General features: G+C 33.5%; 1 protein-coding gene across 1 annotated transcript in view; it reads left to right on the top strand.

Moving 5' to 3' along the window:
• The window catches only part of LOC149569718 (endoribonuclease Dicer homolog 3-like), a 63,571-nt gene that overhangs the window by 17,358 nt on the left and 21,241 nt on the right, over nt 1-24,972 (top strand). The window lies entirely within an intron of this gene.

The following is a 24,972-nucleotide window of genomic DNA, read 5'->3' as shown; positions in this document are numbered from 1 at the left end:
TCATGAAGTGTTTATTTGATATGAAAATGGTAGAAGGTGGATCTTTTGTGGATAATTTAAATGAGTTTAATACTATTACTAGTTAGTTATCTTCTGTGGGTATCAATTTTGATGAAGAAATTAGGGCTCTCTTGATTTTGTGTTCATTGCCTAAAAGTAGGAATGGCTTGGTAATGGCTATGAGTAATTATGTTCCTGGATCTAGTACCCTAAAATATGATGATGTGATCAGTGTTATTTTGAGTAAGGAAACTTGTGAGAAAACCTCAAGTGGGTCTACATCAGGAAGTTCTTTGAACACACAAAGTCAAGGCATAACAATTGAAAGAGGAAATAATTCTAGAAATTGTGGGAAATCAAGAGAAAAGTCAAAAGAGAGGATGTATCAATCGAGAGGACCAAATGAATACTAGTATTGTGGGAAACTAGGACATTAAAAAAAATATTGTTGGAATCAAGAGAAAAATGGAGATAAACTAGATGGAGACAAGGAGGAAAATGTGGTAAGTACAAAATTTGAAGAGGATGCTTTGCTTTTGTCTTTAGAAAGTGTTGATGATTCATGGGTTTTAGATTCTGGTGCTTGATTTCATGCTACACCTCATAAAGGATATTTCATTAGTTATGTCCAAGGGGATTTTGGGATTGTCTATTTGGGGGATAATGAACCCTATCAAATTGTTGGAAAGGGAAAAATTAAGATTAAGTTGCAGAATGGGAATCATTGGCTACTACATGAGGTAAGACATGTTCCAAGGCTGAGTAGAAATTTAATTTCAGTAGGGAAACTTGGTGATGAGGGTTATGTAGCTACTTTTAATGATAAAATTTGGAAGATTTCAAAAGTTTCCCTTGTAGTAGCAAAAGGTGTGAAAGTAGCCACCCTATATCTTTGTACAAGTCATATTGTTCCATCTACTTTAATTGTTTCAGAGAAAAAGGAATGTTCATGAACAATTGCTGCTATTGAGTAGGGAGAACAAATAGCTGCTAAAAATCCGGATACATCATTGTGGCACAATAGACTTGATCACATGAGCAAGAAAGGTATGAAAGTACTTCATTCAAAGAAAGTTTTACTAGGTCTAAAATGTGTTAATATGGATTTCTATGAAAGTTGTGTGTATGGAAAATAAAAGAGAGTGAGTTTTGTGAAGACTGGGAAGGAAAATAAAAAGGAGAAATTAGAGCTTGTCCATATAGATGTATGAGGACCAGCTCAAGTATCTTCCCTTGGTGGCTCTCATTATTATGTTACATTTATTGATGATGCAACTAGAAAAGTATGGGTTTATTTCCTTAGATAGAAATCTGATGCATTTCAAACTTTTAAGAAATAAAAATGCTTGGTTGAAAATGAGACTAGTAAAAAAATAAAATTTCTTAGATCTAATAATGGTGGTGGTTATTAAAGTCATGAATTTGAAGATTATTGCTCCACTAATGGTATTAGTAGACAAAAAACTATTCCAAGGACTCCATAGGAAAATGGTGTGGCTAAACACATGAACGAGACTATAATAGAGCGTGCAAGGAGCATGAGGTTACATGCTAGGTTGCCCTTACACATGTGGGTGGAGGCTATCAATATTGTTGTATATTTTATTAATAGAGGTCCCTCTACTCCTTTGGGTTGTGGTATTCTAGAGGAAGCATGGACTGGTAAGAAGGTGAGTTATTCTTTTCTCAAAACTTTCAGTTGTGAAGCATTTGCTCACATAGATTCTAAAACTAGAACCAAGCTGAAAGCTAATTCAAAGAAATGTGTATTTTTTTGGATATGGCATTAATGAATTTGGTTATAGGGTTTTGGATTTTAAAAATTATAAAATTGTAAGAAGTAGAGATGTCATATATTCAATGAAAAAGTGTTGTACAAAGATTTGTTGCAACAACATGAGAAGAAAGAAGATGATTATGTAGTGTTGGATGATACTCCAAAAGATGATGTTCTAACCATTCCTCGTGATGTGCAACAACCACAACAAAAAATACCACACACACCAGTGAATGTTTGATGGTCAACAAGGAAAATTAGACCTCTATAAATATTTTCTCCCTCTTTGTATTCTATTTTACTTATTGATGCTAGTGAACTTGAATGTTATGATGAAGCTATGTAGGTGGATACTAAGATTTAGTGGGAGTCTACAATGAAAGATGAAATAGACTCTTTGCTGAAGAATAAGACATGGGATTTATGAAAGTATCCTACAAGTAAAAGAGCTTTACAAAATAAGTGGATTTATAGGTTGAAAGAAGAGGATTGAGGTAAGAAAATATTTAAAGCTAGGTTAGTTGTGAAAGGATTTGCACAGAAAAAGGGCATTTATTTTGATGAGATATTTTTTTCTATTGTTAAATGACTTCTATTCATATTGTTTTAAGTCTTGTGGCTACTGAAGATTTGCATTTAGAATAGCTTAATGTTAAAACAACCTTCCTTCATGGTGATTTTGATGAAGAGATATATATAGCTCAGCCATGGGGATTTGAGGTCAAAGGTAAGGAGAACTTGGTGTAAAAATTGAAAAAAAGTTTATATGGCTTGAAGCAAGCACCTCAGAAATGGTATCTAAATTTTGACAATTTTATGCACGAGCATAGATATAATAGGTGTTATTTAGATCATTGTGTTTAATTTAAGGGGTTGGATGATGACAGATACATTATTTTATGTTTATATGTTAATGATATGCTTTTAGCTAGGTCTAACATGGATCATTGTGGGGCTGAAATGCCAATTAGCACATGCATTTGCTATGAAGGATTTGGGGGCAACAAACCAAATCCTTGGTATGAAGATTTGTAGAGATAGGAAGAACAAGAAATTGATGCTATCTCGAGTTGATTATGTTGAGAAGGTGCTATAATTTTTCTCTATGGAGAATGCTAAAGCTATCAGCACACCTTTACTTGGTCATTTGAAGTTGACTAAGGAGATGTGTCCCAAGACACAAGAAGGAGCATAAGATGTCTAAGGTACCCTATGCTTTAGCTATGGGAATCTTGATGTATGCTATGGTATGTACAAGGCTAGATATTGTACATGCAGTGGGAGTCGTTAGCAGGTATATGAGTCATCCAGGAATTGAGCATTTGCTTGTGGTCAAATGGATTCTTAGATATTTGAGAGGAACATCCAATAAGTGTTTACACTTTGGGGGCTCTACTACTGATTTATAGGGCTATGTTGACTCTGATTTGGTACTAGATAATGATACCATGTAGAGTACTATAGGCTATGTCTTTATTGTTGGTGGGGCAGTAGTATACTGGGTTTCTAGGTTATAGAAGATTAATGTTTTATCCACTATAGAGGCAGAGTATGTAGCTACTATAGAGGTAGTGAGGGAGATGATATGGCTTCAATTCTTCTTGGAAGAATTGGGATACCCTCAAATGGATAATTATTTATTTAAAGATAGCTAGAGTGTCATCCATCTTGCTAAGGATTCAGATCTACATTTAAAGACAACAAATTTAGTTGTGGTACCATTTTATTCAATTAGTTTTGGAGGATGGATAGTTAAAGATGGACAGGATACATATAGATAAAAATATAACAGATATGTTTACCAAGGTAGTGACAAGGGAGAAGCTACATTCCTATGTAATTGTGATGGAAAAATTGGTTCTTGCAGTAGTATTGAGTTGTAAGGGATTACAGATTGTAATCAGGTTGTAATCACTGGATCATAATAATATCTGACTTGCTATTTGGTGGATGTAGCCCAAGGTTTGTATGAACCACATTAAATCTTGGTGTCTTGTGTTCTTTTCTATGTGATCTATTATTTTTTGATATTGTTTATATTTGCACGTAATTTTTATTTCTATCTGTGGTTTATTCCTAACAAGCTTATATCAGAAGAATAAAATATTCTTGTACCAAGAAGATCAATACTAGACAAGATACTCATTATCTAGGAAACATTACACTCAACCACTAAAAATAAAAAGGAAAGCATGTTAATGAAATTAGATATTCAGAAAGCATATGATATGGTTGATTGGAGGATTTTATGTAAAACCTTAGAAGCTTTTGGATTCTCTCACCAATAGATAAATCTTATCTATCAATGCATATCTTCATCTAAAACATCGATTCTCATTAATGGGACCCCTAAAGGCTTCTTTGACACATCTAGAGGTTTAAGACAAGGAGATACACTATCCCCTTTCCTCTATATTATCATGGCAGAAGCCTTTGGTAGAGCTATTACAAAAGCGTAGTATGATGGAAAAATCAAGGAAATTATTGTTGTCAAGAAAGTTGCTAATATAGCCCACGAACAATTTGTAGATGATTCCATTTTACAAGGAGAAAGCACAATAAATGAGGCCTTAAACTTTAAGATTATTATTCAACAATATATGGAAGCTTTAGGTCAAAAAGTGAATGTGGAGAAATCAAAAATATTTTTCATGAACACTAAACCTAAAATGGAAAAATAGATTTGTAACATTATGAGGTATAAAAGAGGTACATTCCCATGTAAATACTTAGGAATAGAGATAGAAAAAGGTAGTAAAACTAACAAAAGATGGCATAATATTATTGATAGAGTGGATTAAAGGATACATGGGTGGAAAGATAAATGGCTCACTAAAGTGGGTAAAGTTACTAAGATCAAAGAAATTTTATCCACCTTCCCAACATATCCCCTTTCCTACTTACCATTATCAAAAAATATGAATAAGAAGCTTGAGGAAAAACAAAGAAGTTTTCTTTGGAATGAAACTGATGAACCAAAAAATTGGTGTTTATTAAATGGGAAATTTTACGTAAGAAAAAAGAATTAGGAGGCTTAGGTATCAAAAACTTAAGCTCAAAAAATGAAGCATTAGGGGCTAAACTTACTTGGTGTCTCTTTGTAGAAAGGGATCATAGATGGGCTAAAATTATGTATAAAAAATACCTTAATGTAGATGATCCCTATTCCATGTTTAGAATGAGGAACCTCCCTAAAGGATCCAAAAGTTGGAATTTTATAGAAAAAGGCAAAGCCCTTATTAGTAAATATCTCACATGGGATGTTGGGAATGGTGATGAAGCTCTCTTCTAGGAGGATTCATGGGATGGTTACCCCTCAATAGATAGCATGGGGATCCCAGGTAGCATCAAAGAGAAATTAGTTAAACTTTGGGGAAGGTCACCAATTATAAAACTAAAATAGTTATTAATGGAATTATAAGATGGGAATGGAAATCTATGTAGAATATAGACATGGAACCAATAGTAAAAAAAGCATACGAAGAAATCATTTAGAAAAGGAAAATAAAGTAGATAGAAAGAAATGGAAAACTCAGTAGGTAGCATCAAAAGATGGTAGGTATAGTGTTAAAAATGGATATAGAGCTATCACACATTCCCAAAGATGGGAAGAAGTGAACATCCCACTTAAACTATGTTGGTATTTGTCTTGTCTGCCAAAGGCATGATTCATTTTTGTGGATGACATCTTAGAATATGATCCTAACTACTAATAGACTCAGTAAGATGAGTATTGAGGGACCATCAAGATGTGTGCTATGTAAGCATGATAGTGAAAATACTAGAATCATATCTTATATAGATGTCCATATACTCAATATTGTTGGGATTGGATCAAATAGATGCTAGGTTAGACCGCCCCTATGCCAGGATCCCTAGATAATTTTCTTAAGGGCTGGCCAATAGATAATAGTAATTGTACATATAGAAAATTATGGAATATGTGTCCATCTATCCTTATGTGGGAAATATGGAAAGAAAGGAATGGAAGAATATTTTGTGACAAGGACATGATGGAAGATGAGATTATTAAAAAAATTGAGGCATGTATAGTTGAAACTTTAAATGCTCACTTGAGGAAAATCCAAAAAGAGGAAGGATCATTTTCATTATGGGATGGATTAATAAAAAAGAATTGGAAAAACCTAATTAATCCTCTTCTTATTTATAAAAAGAAGAATAAAGGGACAAGGAACAAATGTAGATGGATCCCACCACTGATTGGGTGGACTGTATTAAATTGTTATAGACCATCAAGAGGCAATCCTAGTACTGCCAGAATAGGATGTATAATTAATCATTATTCTGGTAGGTGGATCGCCAAAAGGGCTAAATTCGTAGGATCAACCAGTAACAACCTTTCTGAACTAGAAGCTTTGCAAGAAGGTCTCTGAATTTTCCAAAATCTAGGTGTATCAAAACTTATTATTGAAGGAGATTCATAGATTGTACTAAATGCCATTAGGAAAAGGAAAATGTCTAATTGGGTTTTAAACTCTAAACTAGAAGAAGTACTAAATATTCTAGACCACTTTGAATATATTCAAATTCTTCATATCTTTCAAGAAGGTAACAAAAAAGTAGATCAACTAGCAAATAAGGTTGCTGACAGCAAAACTGTTTTAATATATAAGGAATAAAAATGTAAACAAGAATCAAATAGTCATACAAATATAAAGGGATTAGGGAAAACTAATCTATTAGCAAAATTCGATTTGGAGAAGTAGTCAGAAATTAAAGATACATCCACGTTACCTTTAGATATCTATTTTTATAAGGGTACAAAGGTTGGGCCAAGAATATACATACATAAAATATATATATTTAGTTGAATGCGACTTATAGTCATTGGAACATCTGATCCACATAGTTATCATAGGGATAGTGGGAGAAAATTTATAGCTACTAATCAAGAATTTGAAAGAATCAAAGGCAATCTAAAAATAATTAATCAAAAAAGAAAGGTTTAAAAAAAATTAAAATAGTTAGGTAATAACTCGAACATCTAGAAAAGGAACTCTATTTATGAATTAGGAATTAGTAAATCATATCTATTAATCTATATTCATAATTTAGTGGTTGAAGGCATAGGTTTATTAATAGGTTTAGGGCTTTATGTCTCTCATGCTCTTATCATCATTAGTGACACCAAGATAAATATTATTATAGATTTATCCAGTGTCATCTAGCTAACATCAGGCAATGATGGCAAACAATCTAGTTGCTTTTGGATCCTTAGTATGAGTTTTAGTTTTCTATTTATATCAACTAGGTATTTTTGGTGTATATTGTCCTATCCATGCTGAGTCTCTTTTTGTTCGTATAGGGTACTACCAACTCAATTCTAAAGTATACAAATTCATAATATGCTAATTGATCTAGCATTAAATTGATATGTAAGGGTAGGATTATATTTTCTATTAGGAAACTGTTGATCATCAAATTGAAGCCAAACCCTTAGATCTAAGTATAAGGCTTTTAAATAAAAAATGATTTTAATAAGGATTCAAATTAACTGAAAAAATCTTAAACTAATCAACACTATTTAGATCAAGTTTGTAATATAAGTGGACATTGTGATAGAATTTAAGTAAGAGCATTCTTAAAATGTACTACTGATCAATAATCTTTGACATAATGATAAAGAAAATAAAAATAGGAATCATCAACCAAGAATTTAGGGATATCAAAATAGATGTTTTTAATTAATAGTACTAACATTCATTTAGAGTTGCATTATTGATCAGCAGGTTAGCTAGGTGTTATCACTCCATCCAGGATTGCAAAAGAAGAGTCAACTATAAAGTGTATATAGATCTATTTGAAGCTATCACTCTAATCTCAGACACTGAAGAGGTTAAATGATTTTTATAAAGATCATTGGAGCTTGAATAATTCATAGAAGGAATCAATCATTTATATTGTAATCAAAAACAAAAATTAGGAATTGGTAACTGGAGTATGCCCCTTTTAATAATGTAATAATAAATGATGATGGTCCTGGGCAAGACTAGAGGTTTTATTCTCTATTCTTTCCTACTAGTGCCCATTTGAATGAAGATACTCTGTTGTATTTTCATTTTTATTAAATTAATATAATCAAAGGCTTTGGTCATTTATTGATTAAAAAAATACTAATTTGACTAATAATATTATTTAGAGTTTATTAATTAAAATAAAACTCCTAAATAAATTATTATTAAACTAAATAAATGTAAATACGCCAAAATTAGAACTATAACTTTATCTTTAAATTTAATTTTTTGATTTGATTATTTTCTCAATTAATTAAATATAATTAAATATTGAATTTTCTTAACAAATTCCCATTAAATTAAATTATTAATTATTCTTTTAAATCGATTTAATATAACATAAAATACACCAAAGATCCACAAGAATGAATGCAAACCCATAACAAAGTACACAAGGGTTCTAATCATGAATCTATGTCACTTGACAAATTTGAAAAGATAGACAACTTAGATTCTTGCTCTACTTTTAGGACAAATGGTCTAAGGATAGGATTAAGACTCAAGAGTTGTCTCCCCTCTCTTACCATTGAGATATTGTGATAGGGTATGCTCATCTTTGCAATTCAAGAAAGTCGATACCTAGTACTTGCAATCTGCATAAAATCTATGCATGTACAAACACAATATTCTAAACTAAATAGGCAATGACAGGAAGTCATTCATTGTGCAGATCTCAACTACCAAGTGACTATGACTTCCTTCCTTAGCCACATCAGAAATTTCAAACATAAAGAAAATGTAAGAATCTGCCTTAAGGCAGAATTTCCCCAAGACCAAGGAACTCAAAACACAAGCACAAATTAGACCAGAGTATGATCAGAATAACTATATAGTATTCCATTCTATGTAAAAGTACACTAGGAGTGCCTCAATATAAAGGCCTCTGAGATGCATCTAGGATGCCTTGGAATCAGCATCATGATAAGTCCAACAACTAGGCACATGTCCACCAAATATGGGTTATCCTCCATTATGCATGGAAGTAAATGAAATAATGAGAGGATAAGCCTACAAAGGTGAAACATGCACATCAGTGTTGTAGACAACATGTGCAAAATTAGGAGTGTGAAAAATTGTGTTGTCAACATGAAAACTTAGTGAATGATGCAAACTCCTATGGTGTAGACACCGTGTGCATAATTAGAGTTGCGTACTTCTATGTTGTCTACATGAAAACTCTAGAAGATGCACAAACTCCTAAGTGTCTCATAAAGAGAAATAATAAAATAATGCAAAATAATAGAATAATGCACTAACCTAAGTAAACTTAAGTAAAGTGTAAAATAGTAAATACCTATTTACACCAATAGAAAACATACATGCACACCATACACATGCAAGTATAGAGTAAGTATCAATAGAAAACAAATATAAATCATTCATCTAACTAACATCATTAAATAATTGAAAGTCACTACATGAACATATATATCATCATCAAAAAATCATGAAATAACTAAAATAACTAACTCAATATGTATATCAACTAAATATGAAGTATAATTAATAAATTTTGGTAATCCAACACTACTAATTACAAAACATAATCATAGAACAAGCCTTAAAAAATCTAGTAAATTTTTTTTAGAAAAGTCAAGTAGGGGTAGGCATTACACCCTTCATCATAACAACAACAAAGATTGGCTCTAGAGGGACTGGAAAAATAAAGTTCATTCATGGGATGTCAATATAAATGATCTTTTAATTTGTATTTGAGATAAAGATATCTCTAAAAAGTGAAAAAATATATATATAAATAAAATAAATAAATAAAGGTGTCTTAATGGAGAGGCAGTTAAATTTTATTCCCTTTTTTCTATTTGAATAAGAGGCCAAGTCCACTAGTATTATCTCAAATTGAATAAGTAGCATTGTGTATAATAAATGGTACCATATAACATGAAGAACTGTATTTATTTGATATTCCTTTTAAGGGTGCACTTGGAATAATGAGGGAGAATTTCATTTTTTATATTATATGAGTGTATGGTAATTATAATTTAATAAGATGAGCTCCTTGAGTTCAAAGAAGATATCAACAAGAAACCTATAAGTAGATATGGGGAAAATACTTGGTACAATATACATATCCTTTTACATTTGGATTCTACTTGCCCATTGTGGCAATATTCCATCAAATTAAAAAAAACTTAAAATGGGTTAATATGAGGAAACTTATCAGTGGGGGTTGGGAGGCATTTCTTATAATTTTGTAGTTAGGAACCAAAGGAGGAAGAATGAGATGAACTACACTAGGGAGGCCTAGTTGATTTTAATGATAAAGATAACCAAGTGGGAGATCAAATTCGATCCATTGAATGACAAGGACAATAGATTGACAAGAAAATAAATGTATATATATAATTCATCTAATGAATAGGAAATGTATTAGACAAAGATAAGCATCATGAATAATTACAAGATTATCATAACAACTTTTAATAATAAATCCTAGACAAAATTTCATTGATTATTCAAGTCAAAGTTTTATAGGATGAAGTGTACCAAATTTAAAGAATCATTGGGGAAGGAAGAAATCAAGTGGATAGGTTCAACAATGAACTCCAAAAAATTATAGATACATCCAAATAAAAAGAGAAATTTGACAAGGTACTACAAGGTGTCATCACCACCATGTCCTTCAAAGGTGATAAAGGATACCATGAAGGATGTTGATCTATTTCTAGAGGTATTAAGATACAATCAAGTTGTTGCATGTGGCATGATTCATCATTAGGTTGGACCCCTAGAGACATTGTCACTTGAAATTACATTCGATAGTCAATTCCTGAGAATGTTTGATGATACATATCACTTTTAGTGATTGTTAGGATTAAAGAGATAGAAGTAACAATTACATGCAAATATAACCAATATCTAAAAATGATAAATTAGAAATAAGAGAATGCAAGACATACAAATTTGACATGGATCACCTAGTCCTTGGGCTATGTCCACCAAATAGAGAGTTAAATATTCTTATTATCTAGTGATTAAAACTTGGTTACTATTTGTAATCCCTTACAACTCAATGCCATGACAAGAAGCTACAATCTCATCATACATATAAAATTCCTAGCCCTAAGACTTTTCATACAATATTTTGTTGCTTACAAAATTAGGGCTAGAAAAACTTGACCAATAGGGAAAATTTAGCTTGTGGTGCTTTTTACAATATTAAATTCATTTTTGTCTTTGAGGGCCTTACCTCTCAACCCCACTCTATGTCATGATAGGGAGTGCACTAGGGGTCACTGACTTGAGGAAATTGCAAGGGGCACTTCCCTAGGTGTTGAATCTAGAGCCCATAAATCAATGGTGATAAAAAACAATAAGAAGAAGCCAAAACTAAACCAATAAACACTAGAAATATCCTAAGAAATCCCTTCTAGAATGAAGGGAAAAACCCAATCACACGTCAAAAATATATATTTATTGATAATGCAATGTTCAAGTCTACAATGCCTATCACTTGATGCAATCTAAATAACTTAAGGAGAGACTCTTCACATTCTAATTGAAGGTCTCTCCAAATTTCCAAAATAAGACTCTTTATTACAATTACAAAAACAACTCTTTGAATTTTCATGCCTCAATGCATGTCAAATCACACATGTCATTACATTTATTATTAAAATTTAAAAATAAGTGTCATTTTCAGCTGAGGTTAACAATAATGGTAATAATTTTCATATTTCTAGAGATAGAGATCTCTATTGTAGCTACCATCTTCAACACTCCCTCTTAGCCAAAGAGAGATATTTAGCTGAAAAATCACTCAAGACTATAACCAAAATGTCAATGATAAAATCTCATCTCATATATCCTACAAGATTCATGAAAACCCATAATAATTACTCATATTCATGGAATCACCCAACATGAAAACCTATAACAATTACTCATATTCATGGAATCACTCTTGATATGAAAACCTATAACAAATATTCATATTCATGGAATCATTCAACATGAAAAGATTTGTAAGACTTACAACTAAGCCTTTAATCATTGACTCTCTCAACATGAACTGTCATGGAATCTCTCAACATGACATCCAAATCCCATCAAAGAATCTCTCAATGTGATGACATCATTGACTCTCTCAACATGATGTTCACTATCATGTATTGAAAGAGTTATTATAGATTATCTTACAATCTCATTTATTTGCACAAGAATAGAAATAGGAAAAATAAAAGGAAGAATTAGTTTCATTTAAGTCTCAAATTTTACAAATACCACAAGCACCACAATCATATATGAGAATGAAGAGGATTCCATAAGAACTCGCTCTTAATTATTAAGCCTAACACTAAAGCTAAAACCTCCCTCTATAGCTCACCATCTCCCTTAAATGAAAAGAAACCTCATCTTATTTCTTCATCTTGGAATCAAATATCTCACAAAATCAAATAGAGATCCATGTTCTACATTTTGTCTAGCAATGTAAGAAAATAAAAAATCTATCTATGATTATCTACATGTATAAGATACATGCACTGGACTCATTCAATTTTGTCTCTTTACCATAATGTTCTAGGTCTTTCTTTTCTTTACAAATATGGTAAGAAAACATCTCTGGAGTAATAACAATGAAAAAACCTTATGAACATTATTAAGAATGATATTCCATAGTCTTAATTAAATTCTAGATTTAGAATAATAACTTATATTGATGATTGATCTCAAAAATAAAATATTTATCTCATTTGTGATAACTCAACAAGAAATGATTCATTTATTTAGAATCTGTTGCAACTAGTAATGAGAGTTCTTAAGTATCCTTTCTAGTTGGTAATGGTCCGAGAAATTATCATTTTTCTCATAGCTAACTCTATAATACAATCCCAAAATGATATTGTTTCTTCAAAAAACTATCAATATCCATCTATAACTTCAATTGTGTCTAACACCATCATGGAGGAGAGCCTAGTTCTCAAACTTGAACCAATACATCAGTTTAGAAGAAACAATTTTGTATTTTACCTTTCCCATACATCCTAATTTCTAAAAAAAAGTGCCCCTACAACTTACAATGCCTTTGAGCCTCCTTTCACTTTTTTTCCTAATAAACTATTTGGTTAGAGTCTAACTATTGAACTCTTGAAATTGTAAAGAATTCACCTCAACAACATCAAATTTCACTCAGAAAATAAACAATGTCGAGTGATAATTTTTCTCAACATAGGAGCGTGTCGAGAGACTCGGCACATAAAGTTTGGAAGTAGAGGAAACTCAGCACAATAGGATGTCAAGTGAGCTAGGTCTCCAAAAGGAGGTGGAGCTTGGTAATCTCTACACACAACCAAAACTTAGACCAAGTGAACTCAATCAAAAGAGGCATTGAGCTAACTTAGTAGGAATGATAGAGGAAGAGCTTGGTTAAGGAGTAACCTAAGTGAGCTATTTAATAGACTTACATTCTGAGCATTTCCACCATTAAAACATGGAGAGGACAACACCAAATTTCCAAGTATGAACTTCTCAAATACAAAACATACAATAGTGAATAGAACGGAGATAACAACCAGCCAAGTATTCCATTCAACTAGGTTTAAAACTATTAAAAAATGTGGGAGAATTTGGCATCAACAAGTAAACTACAAAATACTTCAAACTAATAAAACTTAAACTTACAGCACTAAGGGTTGCATACAATATGCCTAGAGAAATCACTGCTTTTCATGACAAACAAAAATGAACTTACAATGATAGAGAGATTCAACACATGCTATGATACCGAACCTGCCCTTTGTCCTCTAAACTCCAAATATTCCTGTGATCTAATTTGTTGATCTTCTTCCTTCTCTACTCTTCCCTTTTCCTTCGTCTTCTCTCCTTCTAACTAATCTAATGAATGAGATTCATTTGTTTTGTCTAGCTCCAAAAATGTTTCCCTCTCTTTTCAAAATTTAAACTCACCTACCGAGTTAATGAATTTTAAGTAGGTAGGTGAGTTTTTGGTTCCAAGGGAAACTGACCATGTCACATCATATTTCTAAGACTCCCCATTTAACCTGAGCCAAACAAAACAAGGATCACTCATGATCCAAATAAACTATACCAAGACTCTTTCTTAGGTGCACAAAAGTTCCTATGCCCAAAGGCTTAGTAAATATGTCTACTAGTTGCTTCTTAGACCAAAATTCTATTTTGATATCTCCATTCTCCACCAACTCTCTGATGAAGTGATATCTAATCTCTATGTTCTTCCCTATCCCTTGAAAGACAAGATTCTTAGATAGTTCAATTGAAGAAATGTTGTCAAAAAAGATTGTTGTCTCATCCTCTTGCCTATGATTCAAATCTGTCAAGATCCTCCTTAACCAAATAACTTGGCATGCTACTGCATTCACTACTATGTATTTAACCTCTTTTGTAGATTGAGAAATAATATCTTTCTTCATAGATGCCCATGAAATTGCACCCAATCCCATACGAAACATGTATCCAGTAGTCCTCTTCTTATCATGTAGACTTCCAATCGAATCACTGTCTATATAACCATGTCACATCATATTCCTGATAGAAATCAGCCGCTATAGTTCTTTCTTAAAAGTCATAGAATCACCTCAAAATTAAACTCTTGAACTCCAGACAATGACCTACAACTTATTTTTCTTCTATGTGTTCAAATTATCCATTTTTAATTTCTATTACAAATCTATTGATGAATGAGTGCATTCAACTAAGGCTATGTCTAGTCTTGGTAGCTCATAGAACCCCTTAGCTATCTCAAAAACAAGAATGTTGACACAAATTCTCTTCTTTATAGAATATATGGAAGCAATTCAGAGACACATTAATTGAAATTTTAGAGCATGGAGAATACAAGCCATTTAGAAATAAATCAAGCCAAAATGGGATAGATTTGAAAATAAAATATTACCCACTAAATGTTTGTGAAATAGTTTTAATGAGAGACAGTTACAAGATCAACAAATTCATGACTGGATACCTCCAAGATCAACACTATCAAAAAGGATTGAAGGAATAAAAAATCCATCATGCATAAAAAAATGGAACAATGAATGCAGAAATGTGGCATTAAATAAAGTGTTCAATCATAAGGAGGACACACAAAGCACCATCTGCACAAGGATACAAAGGAAATCAAATGTAATTGCCACAAAAACCTTCAATTGTGGATGAAAAAACATATGTCTAATGCCAATATTTGAAAGACTTAGTGTGCTACATCAAAAGACATTATAACAATATTGCTTGCTAAGAAGGAATATTAAACACATTAAAAAAATGACACTATGAGAGTATCAATTGATAAAATAATTAAATTAAATAAATGCAAAATTTCATTACATGAAAGAGTTTCTCATACCCAGATCAATATAATATTCATGATGTAATAAATAAATAAAATCCAATCCAATAGAAAAATTGAAAACTCCATTAACATAATGCAAGACAAGAAGAGAATACTTGAATTTAATAGGGAATGGGTATGCATATGCTTCCTTGCATTTTATCCTATATACTAGAATCATATGCCATCTAGAAATATATCAAAGGTCCTTGACTTCCCATATGACTAGAGATTATATAGAGGAGATGACAATAAAGATGATGATGTTGATTAAGAAAATTAAAAAAACGTGCCAAGATGGAAACACCTACATTATCATATGATTTAGAAACTAACCAAGAAAAATTACTTTAAAAAAAACAAGCGAGGCTACTATAACAAGTTCTATAACAAAATCTTAAAGCTTCATAAAGCAAGGGTACAATGAACTGCCAACTCCTCCATTAAACATATATCATTTACTCTTTTATCTACTATAAATGAATTGAAAACACAAATTAGAAGAAAGAAAAGAAGATTTTCTTTAATGATGTTATCAAAACCTTTCTATGATACCATGTTAGATCTAAAGCCCAAATATCAATGGTGATAACTAGCAATAAGAAGGCGCCAAAATTAAACCAATAAACACCAAAAATCTCTTGGGAAAATTCTTTGAGAATGAATGGAAAAACCCAGCCACAATTTTTAAAAAAAATCTTTATTGATAATTAAATTTAAGTGTACAACACCTATTGCTTGATGCAAATAAATAACTTAAGCAGAGACTCTTCACATTCTAATTGAAGGTCTCTCCAAATTCCCAAAATGAGACTCTTTATTGCAATTATAGCAATAAATCTTTGAATTTGCATGCCTCATTGCATGTCAAATGACACATGTCATTGCATTTAATATTACAATTTAATCATAAGTTTCCTCTTTAGTTGAGGGTAACAATAACATTAATAATGTGCATGTTTTTAGAGATAGAGATCTCTATCACAACTACCATCTTCAACACTAGGAACCCCACAAGGGGTGTTTCCCCTTTACCCCAAGAGCTTGGGGCTGCTGCCCACAAACCCCTATAGTAAAGTAGAGAAAAATTAACGTTTGAGTATGATTAAGCTCCACATCATAATAGTGATACCATGTTCAATGAATATCTAGGTGAATAATTGAAAGATTTTCATAATGATAAAGAAATTTGTAAATTCATGTTAGATGATGAAGCTCCAAATGTAAATTTGGTGAAGATATGTGGGACATTTTAAGTGATGAAATTTTATCTCCTTCAGAAGAATAGGAAGAAGATCATTTCAGGGGGATGTTCTATACTAAAATTTATATTTGAAGGAAGATTTGAAGAGGTATTTGAGGGTTCTATGTATGGAAAGTCTTAGTGAAAATTGTTGAGAATTGTGTCTCAACCTTGCAAGCTCTTTTTCTAGAAAACTCTAGAAAATTTTTAGAATTTTCTTGAATTTGTTTGTGGTAGTTTTCCACATGTTTATGAGTTGGAAAAAGGTGTATGAGTTGTTAAAAATGTGTCTAGTCTCTAGAACAATGTAGAAGGGTTATTTTTAGAGTCTAAACAAGTCATTATATGAATTTTATGGGGGTCTAAAGTAGAGGACAAAATTATGGACGAAAATGGTATTCTTGGAGTTACAAGTTACAAATGGGTAACATGTGGCATAGTTGTTTTATCCATGGTTTTGTAAAACCACAAATGGTTTCCAAGTGGAAAATCACTATAAAAGGAGGCTTGGGGAGGTGTTTGAATCATCGAGTTTAGTTTGCAAGACTAGTGCTATAAGGAGTATCTCTCTAAGTATGAGTCTGAGTTCAAGTTGTGGTGATGCGCTCCTATAAGAACTTGCATTGCAAGTGTATTGTAATCTTCTAGATTTGAGAATACATTGTGTGGGTTTTGGAGGGTGGGGTTTCCTCCCCAGAAGGGTTTCCCCATGTTAATCATTGTGATATGAGTTTATTTTCTTAGAAGTAAAGCTGAAGTTTTCAGTTGTTTAAAAGAATTTAAAGCAATGGTTGAGTTGTAGACTAGAAAGAAGATAAAGTGCTTGAGAACTAATAATGGTGGTGAATACTCCTCTAATTATTTTGATACATTTTGTAAATATTTTGGTATTAAAAGAGAGAAGACAACTCTATATTCTCCACAGTAGAATGGAGTTGTAGAAAGAATGAACATGACCTTGATGGAGAAGGCTAGGAGTATGCTGAGTGGAGCTAGACTAAGAAAAGTTTTGGGCCGAAGCTGTAGCCACTTCAAGTGCTACTTGATAAAAAGGTCTCATACATCAACTATTGTTGATAAGATGCACCAATGGAAGCATGGTCAGGCCACAAGTCTTCACTTAGACATTTGAGAGTTTTTGGTTGTGAGGCATATGCTCATTTGGCAAAGGAGAAGTGGACAAAATTGGACAATAAAGTTGTCAAATGAATCTTCATCAGATATAGCTATGGTGTGAAAGGATACAAGCTTTGGGATCCTATTGCACAAAAGGTATTTTACTCTAGAGGTGTTATTTTTAGAGAATTTGAGCCTTCTTCTATTATAGTATAGCTAGAATTGATAAAAGAAAAGAAAGATGTGATTTGACTTCCTGCTACACCTAAGAAAGTTGAATCAAGGCCCTTAGAAAGAAAAGTTGTTGAAGAGAGCTCTATGAGTTCTGAATCATCAAAGGAAGAGGGAGAACATGATCATGAACCTAAACTAAATCTTGTTTGAAGGTCTATTAGATAGAGGAAAGCACCAAAACGGTATGGATATTCTACTAATGATTGTAGGTGTATATTTTCTTTGAATGCTAATATTTATAAATCAAAATCTATAGAAGAGGCTCTTGGTATGAATGATTCAAAGTCCTAGAAGATAGCCATAGAAGAAGAGATGGACGCTCTTAAGAGGAATAACACATGGGACCTTGTACCATTGCTTGAAGGATGGAAGCCTGTTGGTTGTAAATGGGTGTTCAAAAGGAAGATGGGTTCAGATGGAAGCATTGAGAAGTATAAAGCATGTTTGGTTGCAAAAGGTTACTCCTAGGTTGCAGGAATTGATTATGGTGAATTTTTTTCTCCTATAGAAAAAATGACATCCATTCAATTTTTACTTTCTATTGCAATAGCTTATGATCTAGAAGTTGAGCAGATGGATGTGAAGATAGCTTCCCTTCATGGAGATTTGGAGGAAGCAATTTATATGACACAACCAAAGCACTTTGTGGTGAAAGGTAAATGTCATTTGGTCTATAAATTGAAGAAATCCTTGTATGGTATAAAACAAAGTCCTAGGATGTGGTACTATAACTTTGATACATATGTATTGAGTTTGGGATTTGTGCAATTCAAATTTGATTATTGTATATACTACAAGTTTTATGGTGATTATTTCCTAGTTATTGCCTTATATGTCGATGACATGTTGTTTATTGGCAAAGGAAAAAGTTTGATTGTAGAATTAAAATTTGAGCTCTCAAAAAAGTTTGAAATGAAAGATCTTAGTATAGCAAGGTACATTTTGGGAATGGAGATTATAAGAGATAGGAAAAATACAAAGCTTTGGCTAGGCTAGAGTAAGTATGTTGGTACTATTCTAAGAAGATTCAATATGCAGGATTCTAGACCATTGATTGTTCCTGTTACTATGGGAACAAGGCTTCCAAGCTCACAGTGTCCTTCATCCCCATTAGAGATGGAAGAGAATCGAGTGCCATATTAAAGCGATGTTAGAAGTTTGATGTATGATATGGTTTGTACAAGACCAAACATTACCCAAGTAGTGAGAGTACTTTCCTGTTATATGTCTAATCTAGGAAGAGCACCTTGGGATGCAGTAAAAAGAGTTCTTAGATACTTGCAAGGTACCTCAGAGTACTCTATATGTTTTCATAGAATAGGATATGAGCATTCCTTGGATATTCAAGGCTATGTGGATTCAGACTAGATTGGTGATGTTGATAGAAGAAGATGCACCAGTGCAGATGTGTTTACATTATTTGGTGGTGCAATCAGTTGGATGAGCAAGCAAAAACTTGTGGTCTCTTTGTCCACTATAGAGGCAAAGTATATGGCAGCTACTCATGCCTACAAGGAAGTTATCTAGCTAAAGAGACTGTGTTCAGATATAGAATTCAAATAGGGTACAGTTTTAATTTATAGTGATAGTCAAAGTGCAATCTGCCTAGGAAAGAACCCGAAATTTCATGCTAGGACCAAGCACATTGATGTACAATATCATTTTGTGAGAGATATGGTTGAGGATGGCAAGGTGAAGTTGGAGAAGATAGAGACTTTGGCAAATGTTGTTGATGCATTAACTAAGCCCATAAGCATAGAGAAGTTCAAATGGTCTTCAAAGTTTATGGGTCTCTCAGCCCCTAGCAATTAAGTCGATGAAACTATTGATCCCCTAACTCTTGCAAGATGTTTGACAAGTGGGAGTATGTTGAGAATTGTGTCTCAACCTTACAAGCTCTTTTTCTGAAAAACTTTAGAAAATTGTAGTTGGAAAACTCTAGATTTTTTTTTGAAAATTCTAGAACTTGTTTGTGGTAGTTTTTCACATGTTAATGAGTTGGAAAAAGGTGTATGAGTTGTTAAAAATGTGTATAGTCTCTAGAAAAATGTAGAAGGGCCATTTTTAGAGTGTAAATGACTCATTATATGACTTTTATGGGGATCTAAACTAGAGGACAAAATTATGGACGAAAATAGTATTCTTGGAGTTACAAATTACAAATGGGTAACATGTGGCATGGTTTTTTTGCCCATGGTTTTGGCCCATGGTTTTGTAAAACCACAAATGGATTCCAACTGAAAAATCACTATAAAAGGAGGGCTTGGGGAGGTGTTTGAATCATCGAGTTTAGTTTGCAAGACTGGTGCTAGAAGGAGTATATCTCTGAGTCCAAGTTCGAGTTCAAGTTGTGGTGATGTGCTCCTGTAAGAACTTGCATTGCAAGTGTATTACAATCTTCTTGATTTGAGAATACATTGTATAGGTTTTGGAGGGTGGGGTTTTTTCCTCAGAAGGGTTTCCCCATGGTAATCATTATGTTATGAGTGTATTGTTATTTTGATTATGTTATTATGCATTTATTGAGATCTCTGCAATAGTTAGTTGAATTTGCATAATCATCCTCTCAAAGATTAGTGTAGGAAGTGATTCCGCGCACCTATGCTTCCTTACAAAAAATGGTTACTTTCATCCTAAATGTCAAGTCTTCAAAAACTTTCCAAAACTAAATCTCCCTATAAGATGAGCATCTCTTGTGTATATCTCTTTTCACTCAACTCTCCCCCTTTGACATCATTAAAAATGACAGGGCCAAAAACCCAATTTGTAAACAATATACATTTCTATATATAATTAATAGTAGCATACTTAGAAAAACATCATTAGATCAATAAAATTAGCCTTTAATGCAACAAAATCTTCAATCCACATTTTCTATATGCTTCTCAAGTTTTGAGTTTTTCAACAAATTAGATTAGCCTATTCCTTAGCATGGTTGATATCTAGTGTGGATAGTGCCTTAAGGTTCCCCTATGCATCTTCTAGATTAATTTATCTATAGAATATTAATAATCTACAATAGTTTTTATATTTAGAATAATAACTAACAACTAATGTTAGCATTATAATTAGGGCGTTAATGTTAAAATTAGGCTTAAAAGTAGGCTTAAGGAGATTAAATTTAAGCTAAACTTTTAGAATTAATCTTATAATAAAATTGACATGCAATATATCTTAAGCCACATAAAGTGGGAAACATTATTATAGACCCTAAAACATATACAAATAAATTAATGATAAATTATTATGTGAAAGACATAATTTAGAAGGAAAATGAGGATCACCTCCTTTAGCTAAGAATCCTTTAAAATGGAATCCATTCTATCAAAATTTATAGGGGTCAAAAATGAAGGTTTACATATTATTATTAATTTTTATGTCTTTATTTCATTTTAATATAAAAATTATTGTACAAAAATAAATATTACATATCTAACTAATAGAATTAATAATGTATAAATCATTGTCCAATATATACTTTGAATAAAATTTTGAAAAAAGATTTTATTATAATGATTAAAGGTTAAAATAAATGAAAATAAATAGCTAGAGTGTCAACAACAAAAATTATAATAAATTGTTTTCTTCTTTGGAAAGGGTAAACACTTTTCGCTCACGAAGGGTTGACTATAGAAGGAAAATAGGTGAGTAGGGTCGGCCCATTTATTTTTAAAAAAAAGTTAATTATGATAATTAAAAACAATTTTCTTTCGATTTTTTTTAGGGTTGTTGCAGTCGAAGATCATTGTTCCAAAAATGACTTAAGGAAAATCACAAGGTATTTTTTACCAGTGGCTCCAATTATTATTGGATTTTTTAGAGGTTTTGTTGTAATAGAAGATCTTTTTAGAGGCAATTCAATAAAAATAAAAAATTACAAGCAATTCAAGAAAAATTGAAAATCTGGGAGAATGTGGAGAAGCGTTGGCTGCCGGCTGGGCTAGGGTTTTTCCCCTAGCCTGTTCTTGGTGTTTGATCTTTACTAATTTTTTGTTCAGTTTGGATTGCTAGCTACTGGACATAATTTGCATCGGTGTTTTTGGAAATCTTCTGCAGTCAATTTTGGATTGGGGTTTTATTGTTTGCATGGCAGGGCCTAGGATTTCTTCTCCGTTGGTGAGAACAGATGGTTCTTCTCCAACTATGCATGCAATGCGATCTGAATCGTTTTATTCAGGGGAGAGCTCCAAGCTGAAAAAAGTTAATGGTTGTTTTTCGCGTAGCCATGATCGCCCTGTTCTGGTTATTCCTCCAATGGTTGTAATGGAGGACATTGATTATTGGACCAAGCATGCTTTGATATGCAAATTTCTTGGAATCCGGATTTCCCTATACGCTCTTGAGGCATGGATCCGCCGCTCATGGCAGGTGGAAGGCGATATGGAGATTATGTTGGCAGGGAATAGTTATTTTTTTGTTGTATTCTCTTGCATGTCTGATCGGGATCGTGTTTTTGAAAGAGGCCCTTATTTCTACAATCATGTGGGGTTATTTGTCAAACCTTGGCATTCAGGTTTTAATTCTACTGAGGATCTCCATTCAACAGTGCTAGTTTGGGTTCGCTTGCCTCGTCTTCCCTTGGAATTTTGGCGTGAAGACATCCTTCGACAAATTGCTGCTTTTTTGGGGAAGTCAGCTACGATCACACATCAACCCCTCGATAAAAAGGTTATTTCTTATGCTAGAATTTGTGTTGAAATTAATTTGAATAACCCATTACCAGATTCTTTGGAAATTTGTATGGGGGATTTTTCTTGGGTGCAGCAGTTAGATTATGAATCTCTCCCTTTTCGTTGCCAGATTTGTCATGAGTATGGTCATTTACTGCGTCAGTGCCCCTGTAACTCAAGTTTCAAAGGAGTGGATGGTTCTATAGCTGGCAATACTGGTGGTTTGGCAGATACTACAGGGAAAGAACAATCTCAAATGGCTAATACTATCAAGGGGATGAATCCGCAAGATGCTACAGGTAAGGGTAAGGCTCAAATGCAGGATAAGGATGGATTTACCCCTGTTCATCCTCATGCTAAGGGCCATGGTCAAAAGAGGCCTTTGAAAGAAATATTATCTGATTCAGGTTTTAACCGCTTTGAGGTGCTGGATAGTATGGTTCTAGAGGAGGGTATTCCTCCTCCTATCTCTTATGATCTAGTTTGCCCAGATGAGAGATCTGTTCCTAATGATGCTTGTGGGGCATCCCAAGTTGTAGTATATCAGAACTGTGAGGTCCCTGTAGCTCCTGTGACAGAGGCTCTCGTGACTCCTGCAGTGTTGGAGGATAATGATGTTGTTTTAGTTGACTTGGTTAAGGATGTGCTACCATCAGGTAAGGGCAAGGGTTCTCCTCTCCCCTTGGGGTTGATGTCTCGATCCTTTAAGCGGGATTCTTCTACTCCTCCTCTAAGGAGTGGGTGCAAAACAGACCAAGTGAAGATTAAACTCACAGGAGATATATTGATTGAGTCTGGTTCAGTGAAACCTTTGGATTCTCATTTTCCCAATTCTACCCAATGATGATTATTCTCTCATGGAATGTAAAGGGGTTGAATAGCATCCCTAGACAAAAGGCTATTCATAACTTGGTGGTTGATCATAGCCCTGATATTTTTTGTATCCAAGAGACTAAGCTCTCTGTGGAGTCTATGGTCCAACATGCCTCTAGTATTTGGTTTCGTGGCCAATGCCAGTGTGTTGGGGCAATAGGCAGTGCAGGTGGTTTAGCTATATTTTGGGATCCTCAAAAAATTTCTCCTCTTGGCTAGATGTCCTCTCACTTAGCTCTCTCTATGGTAGCTTCTGCTCTAGACTCAGGAGAGGTGATCATGGTTACTAATCTGTATGCACCTGTTGATCTTGTGGGAAAGGAGGAACTTTGGGAACATATTCGATATGTTAGAAATTGTCATCCTTATCATCCTTGGGTGTTAGCAGGGGACTTCAATTCAGTTTTAAGTCTGGAGGAGAAGCATGGTGGTTTGGCTAGATTGGGGCCTTCTTCTGCTCTTCTTCGGCAACATATATCTCTTTTGCATCTCTTTGGAATAATCACAAGACTGGTGTTGCTGCTATCTCAGAACGTCTGGATAGATTTCTTGTTTCTTGCTTCTGGGTTGGTGGCACCCTTACTATCTCTTCAAAAATCCTTGATTGGAGGGGTTCAGATCATTGGCCAATCAAATTTTCCACTATAGGGGCTTATGTTCCGAAGCATCCTCCTTTTAAGTTCCAGTTGATGTGGCTTCGGGACTCCTCTCTTCATGATTGTGTTTTCTATTGGTGGAAAGATGGTGCTCCTGCATATGGTACTGCAATGTTCTCATTTTCTAAAAGGCTTCAATATGTTAAAAGGCAGCTCAAGATATGGAATAGGGAATGCTTTGGGAACCTTCACTTTATGAAGAGGCTTGCTCAAGAAGATCTTGATGTCATCACAAGGGAGATTAGAGATCGAGGTTTCTCAGAGGATCTTGGAAAGGCTGAATCCCTTGCTTCTAGAGCTCTAGAAGAATGGGAACTTCAAGAGGAAATTTTTTGGAAGCAAAAGGCTAGAGTTGACTGGCTCCAGGAAGGTGATCATAACACTGCCTTTTTCCATAAAACAATGCAATCTCGCTGGAATCAGAGCACTATCTCTTCTTTGGTTAATTCTCAAGGTATCCTATTGAATTCCTTGCCAGCTTTGTTCCAGGAGGCTATTTGGTACTTCTCTACCCTCTTCTCTGAGGACTCTCCTCCTACTGATAATGAAGAAAATCTTATTTTGTCCTCTATTCCTTCCCTTATCACTCAGGAAATGAATGATTATCTCATGCGTCTTATTTCTTTGGAAGATCTGGAGGAGGTGGTCTTTGGCATGCCTAAGGGGAAGGCTCCTGGTCCTGATGGCTTTCCAGTTGAATTCTTTCAGGAATTTTTGGACATCATTAATCATGATTTGTTGGAGGTGGTTAAAGAATCCTATGCTATCAAGCAGCTGCTTCGAGCTTTGAACTCTACATTCTTGACTCTTATTCCTAAGAGAGAGGGTGCTAATCAATTGGAGTTTTTTAGACCAATTTCCTTATGTAATGTGGTTTACAAAGTTATTACTAAGTTGATTGCTAAGAGATTGAAAAGGTGGCTTCCCATTATTATCTCAGAAGAACAAGGTGGTTTTGTTGCTGGCAGACAAATTTTGGATGGGGTGGTTATTGCTACTAAGGCTATTCACTCTATGGCTACTTCAAGGGAGAGAGCCATG

The sequence above is a fragment of the Cupressus sempervirens genome, chromosome 3 (assembly GCF_028749045.1).
Source record: "Cupressus sempervirens isolate cs-2001-9-10 chromosome 3, ASM2874904v1, whole genome shotgun sequence".
NCBI classification, from domain to species: Eukaryota; Viridiplantae; Streptophyta; class Pinopsida; order Cupressales; family Cupressaceae; genus Cupressus; species Cupressus sempervirens.
Note: the sequence above shows the minus strand (reverse complement) of the source record. Positions and strands in the feature narration are given on the sequence as shown.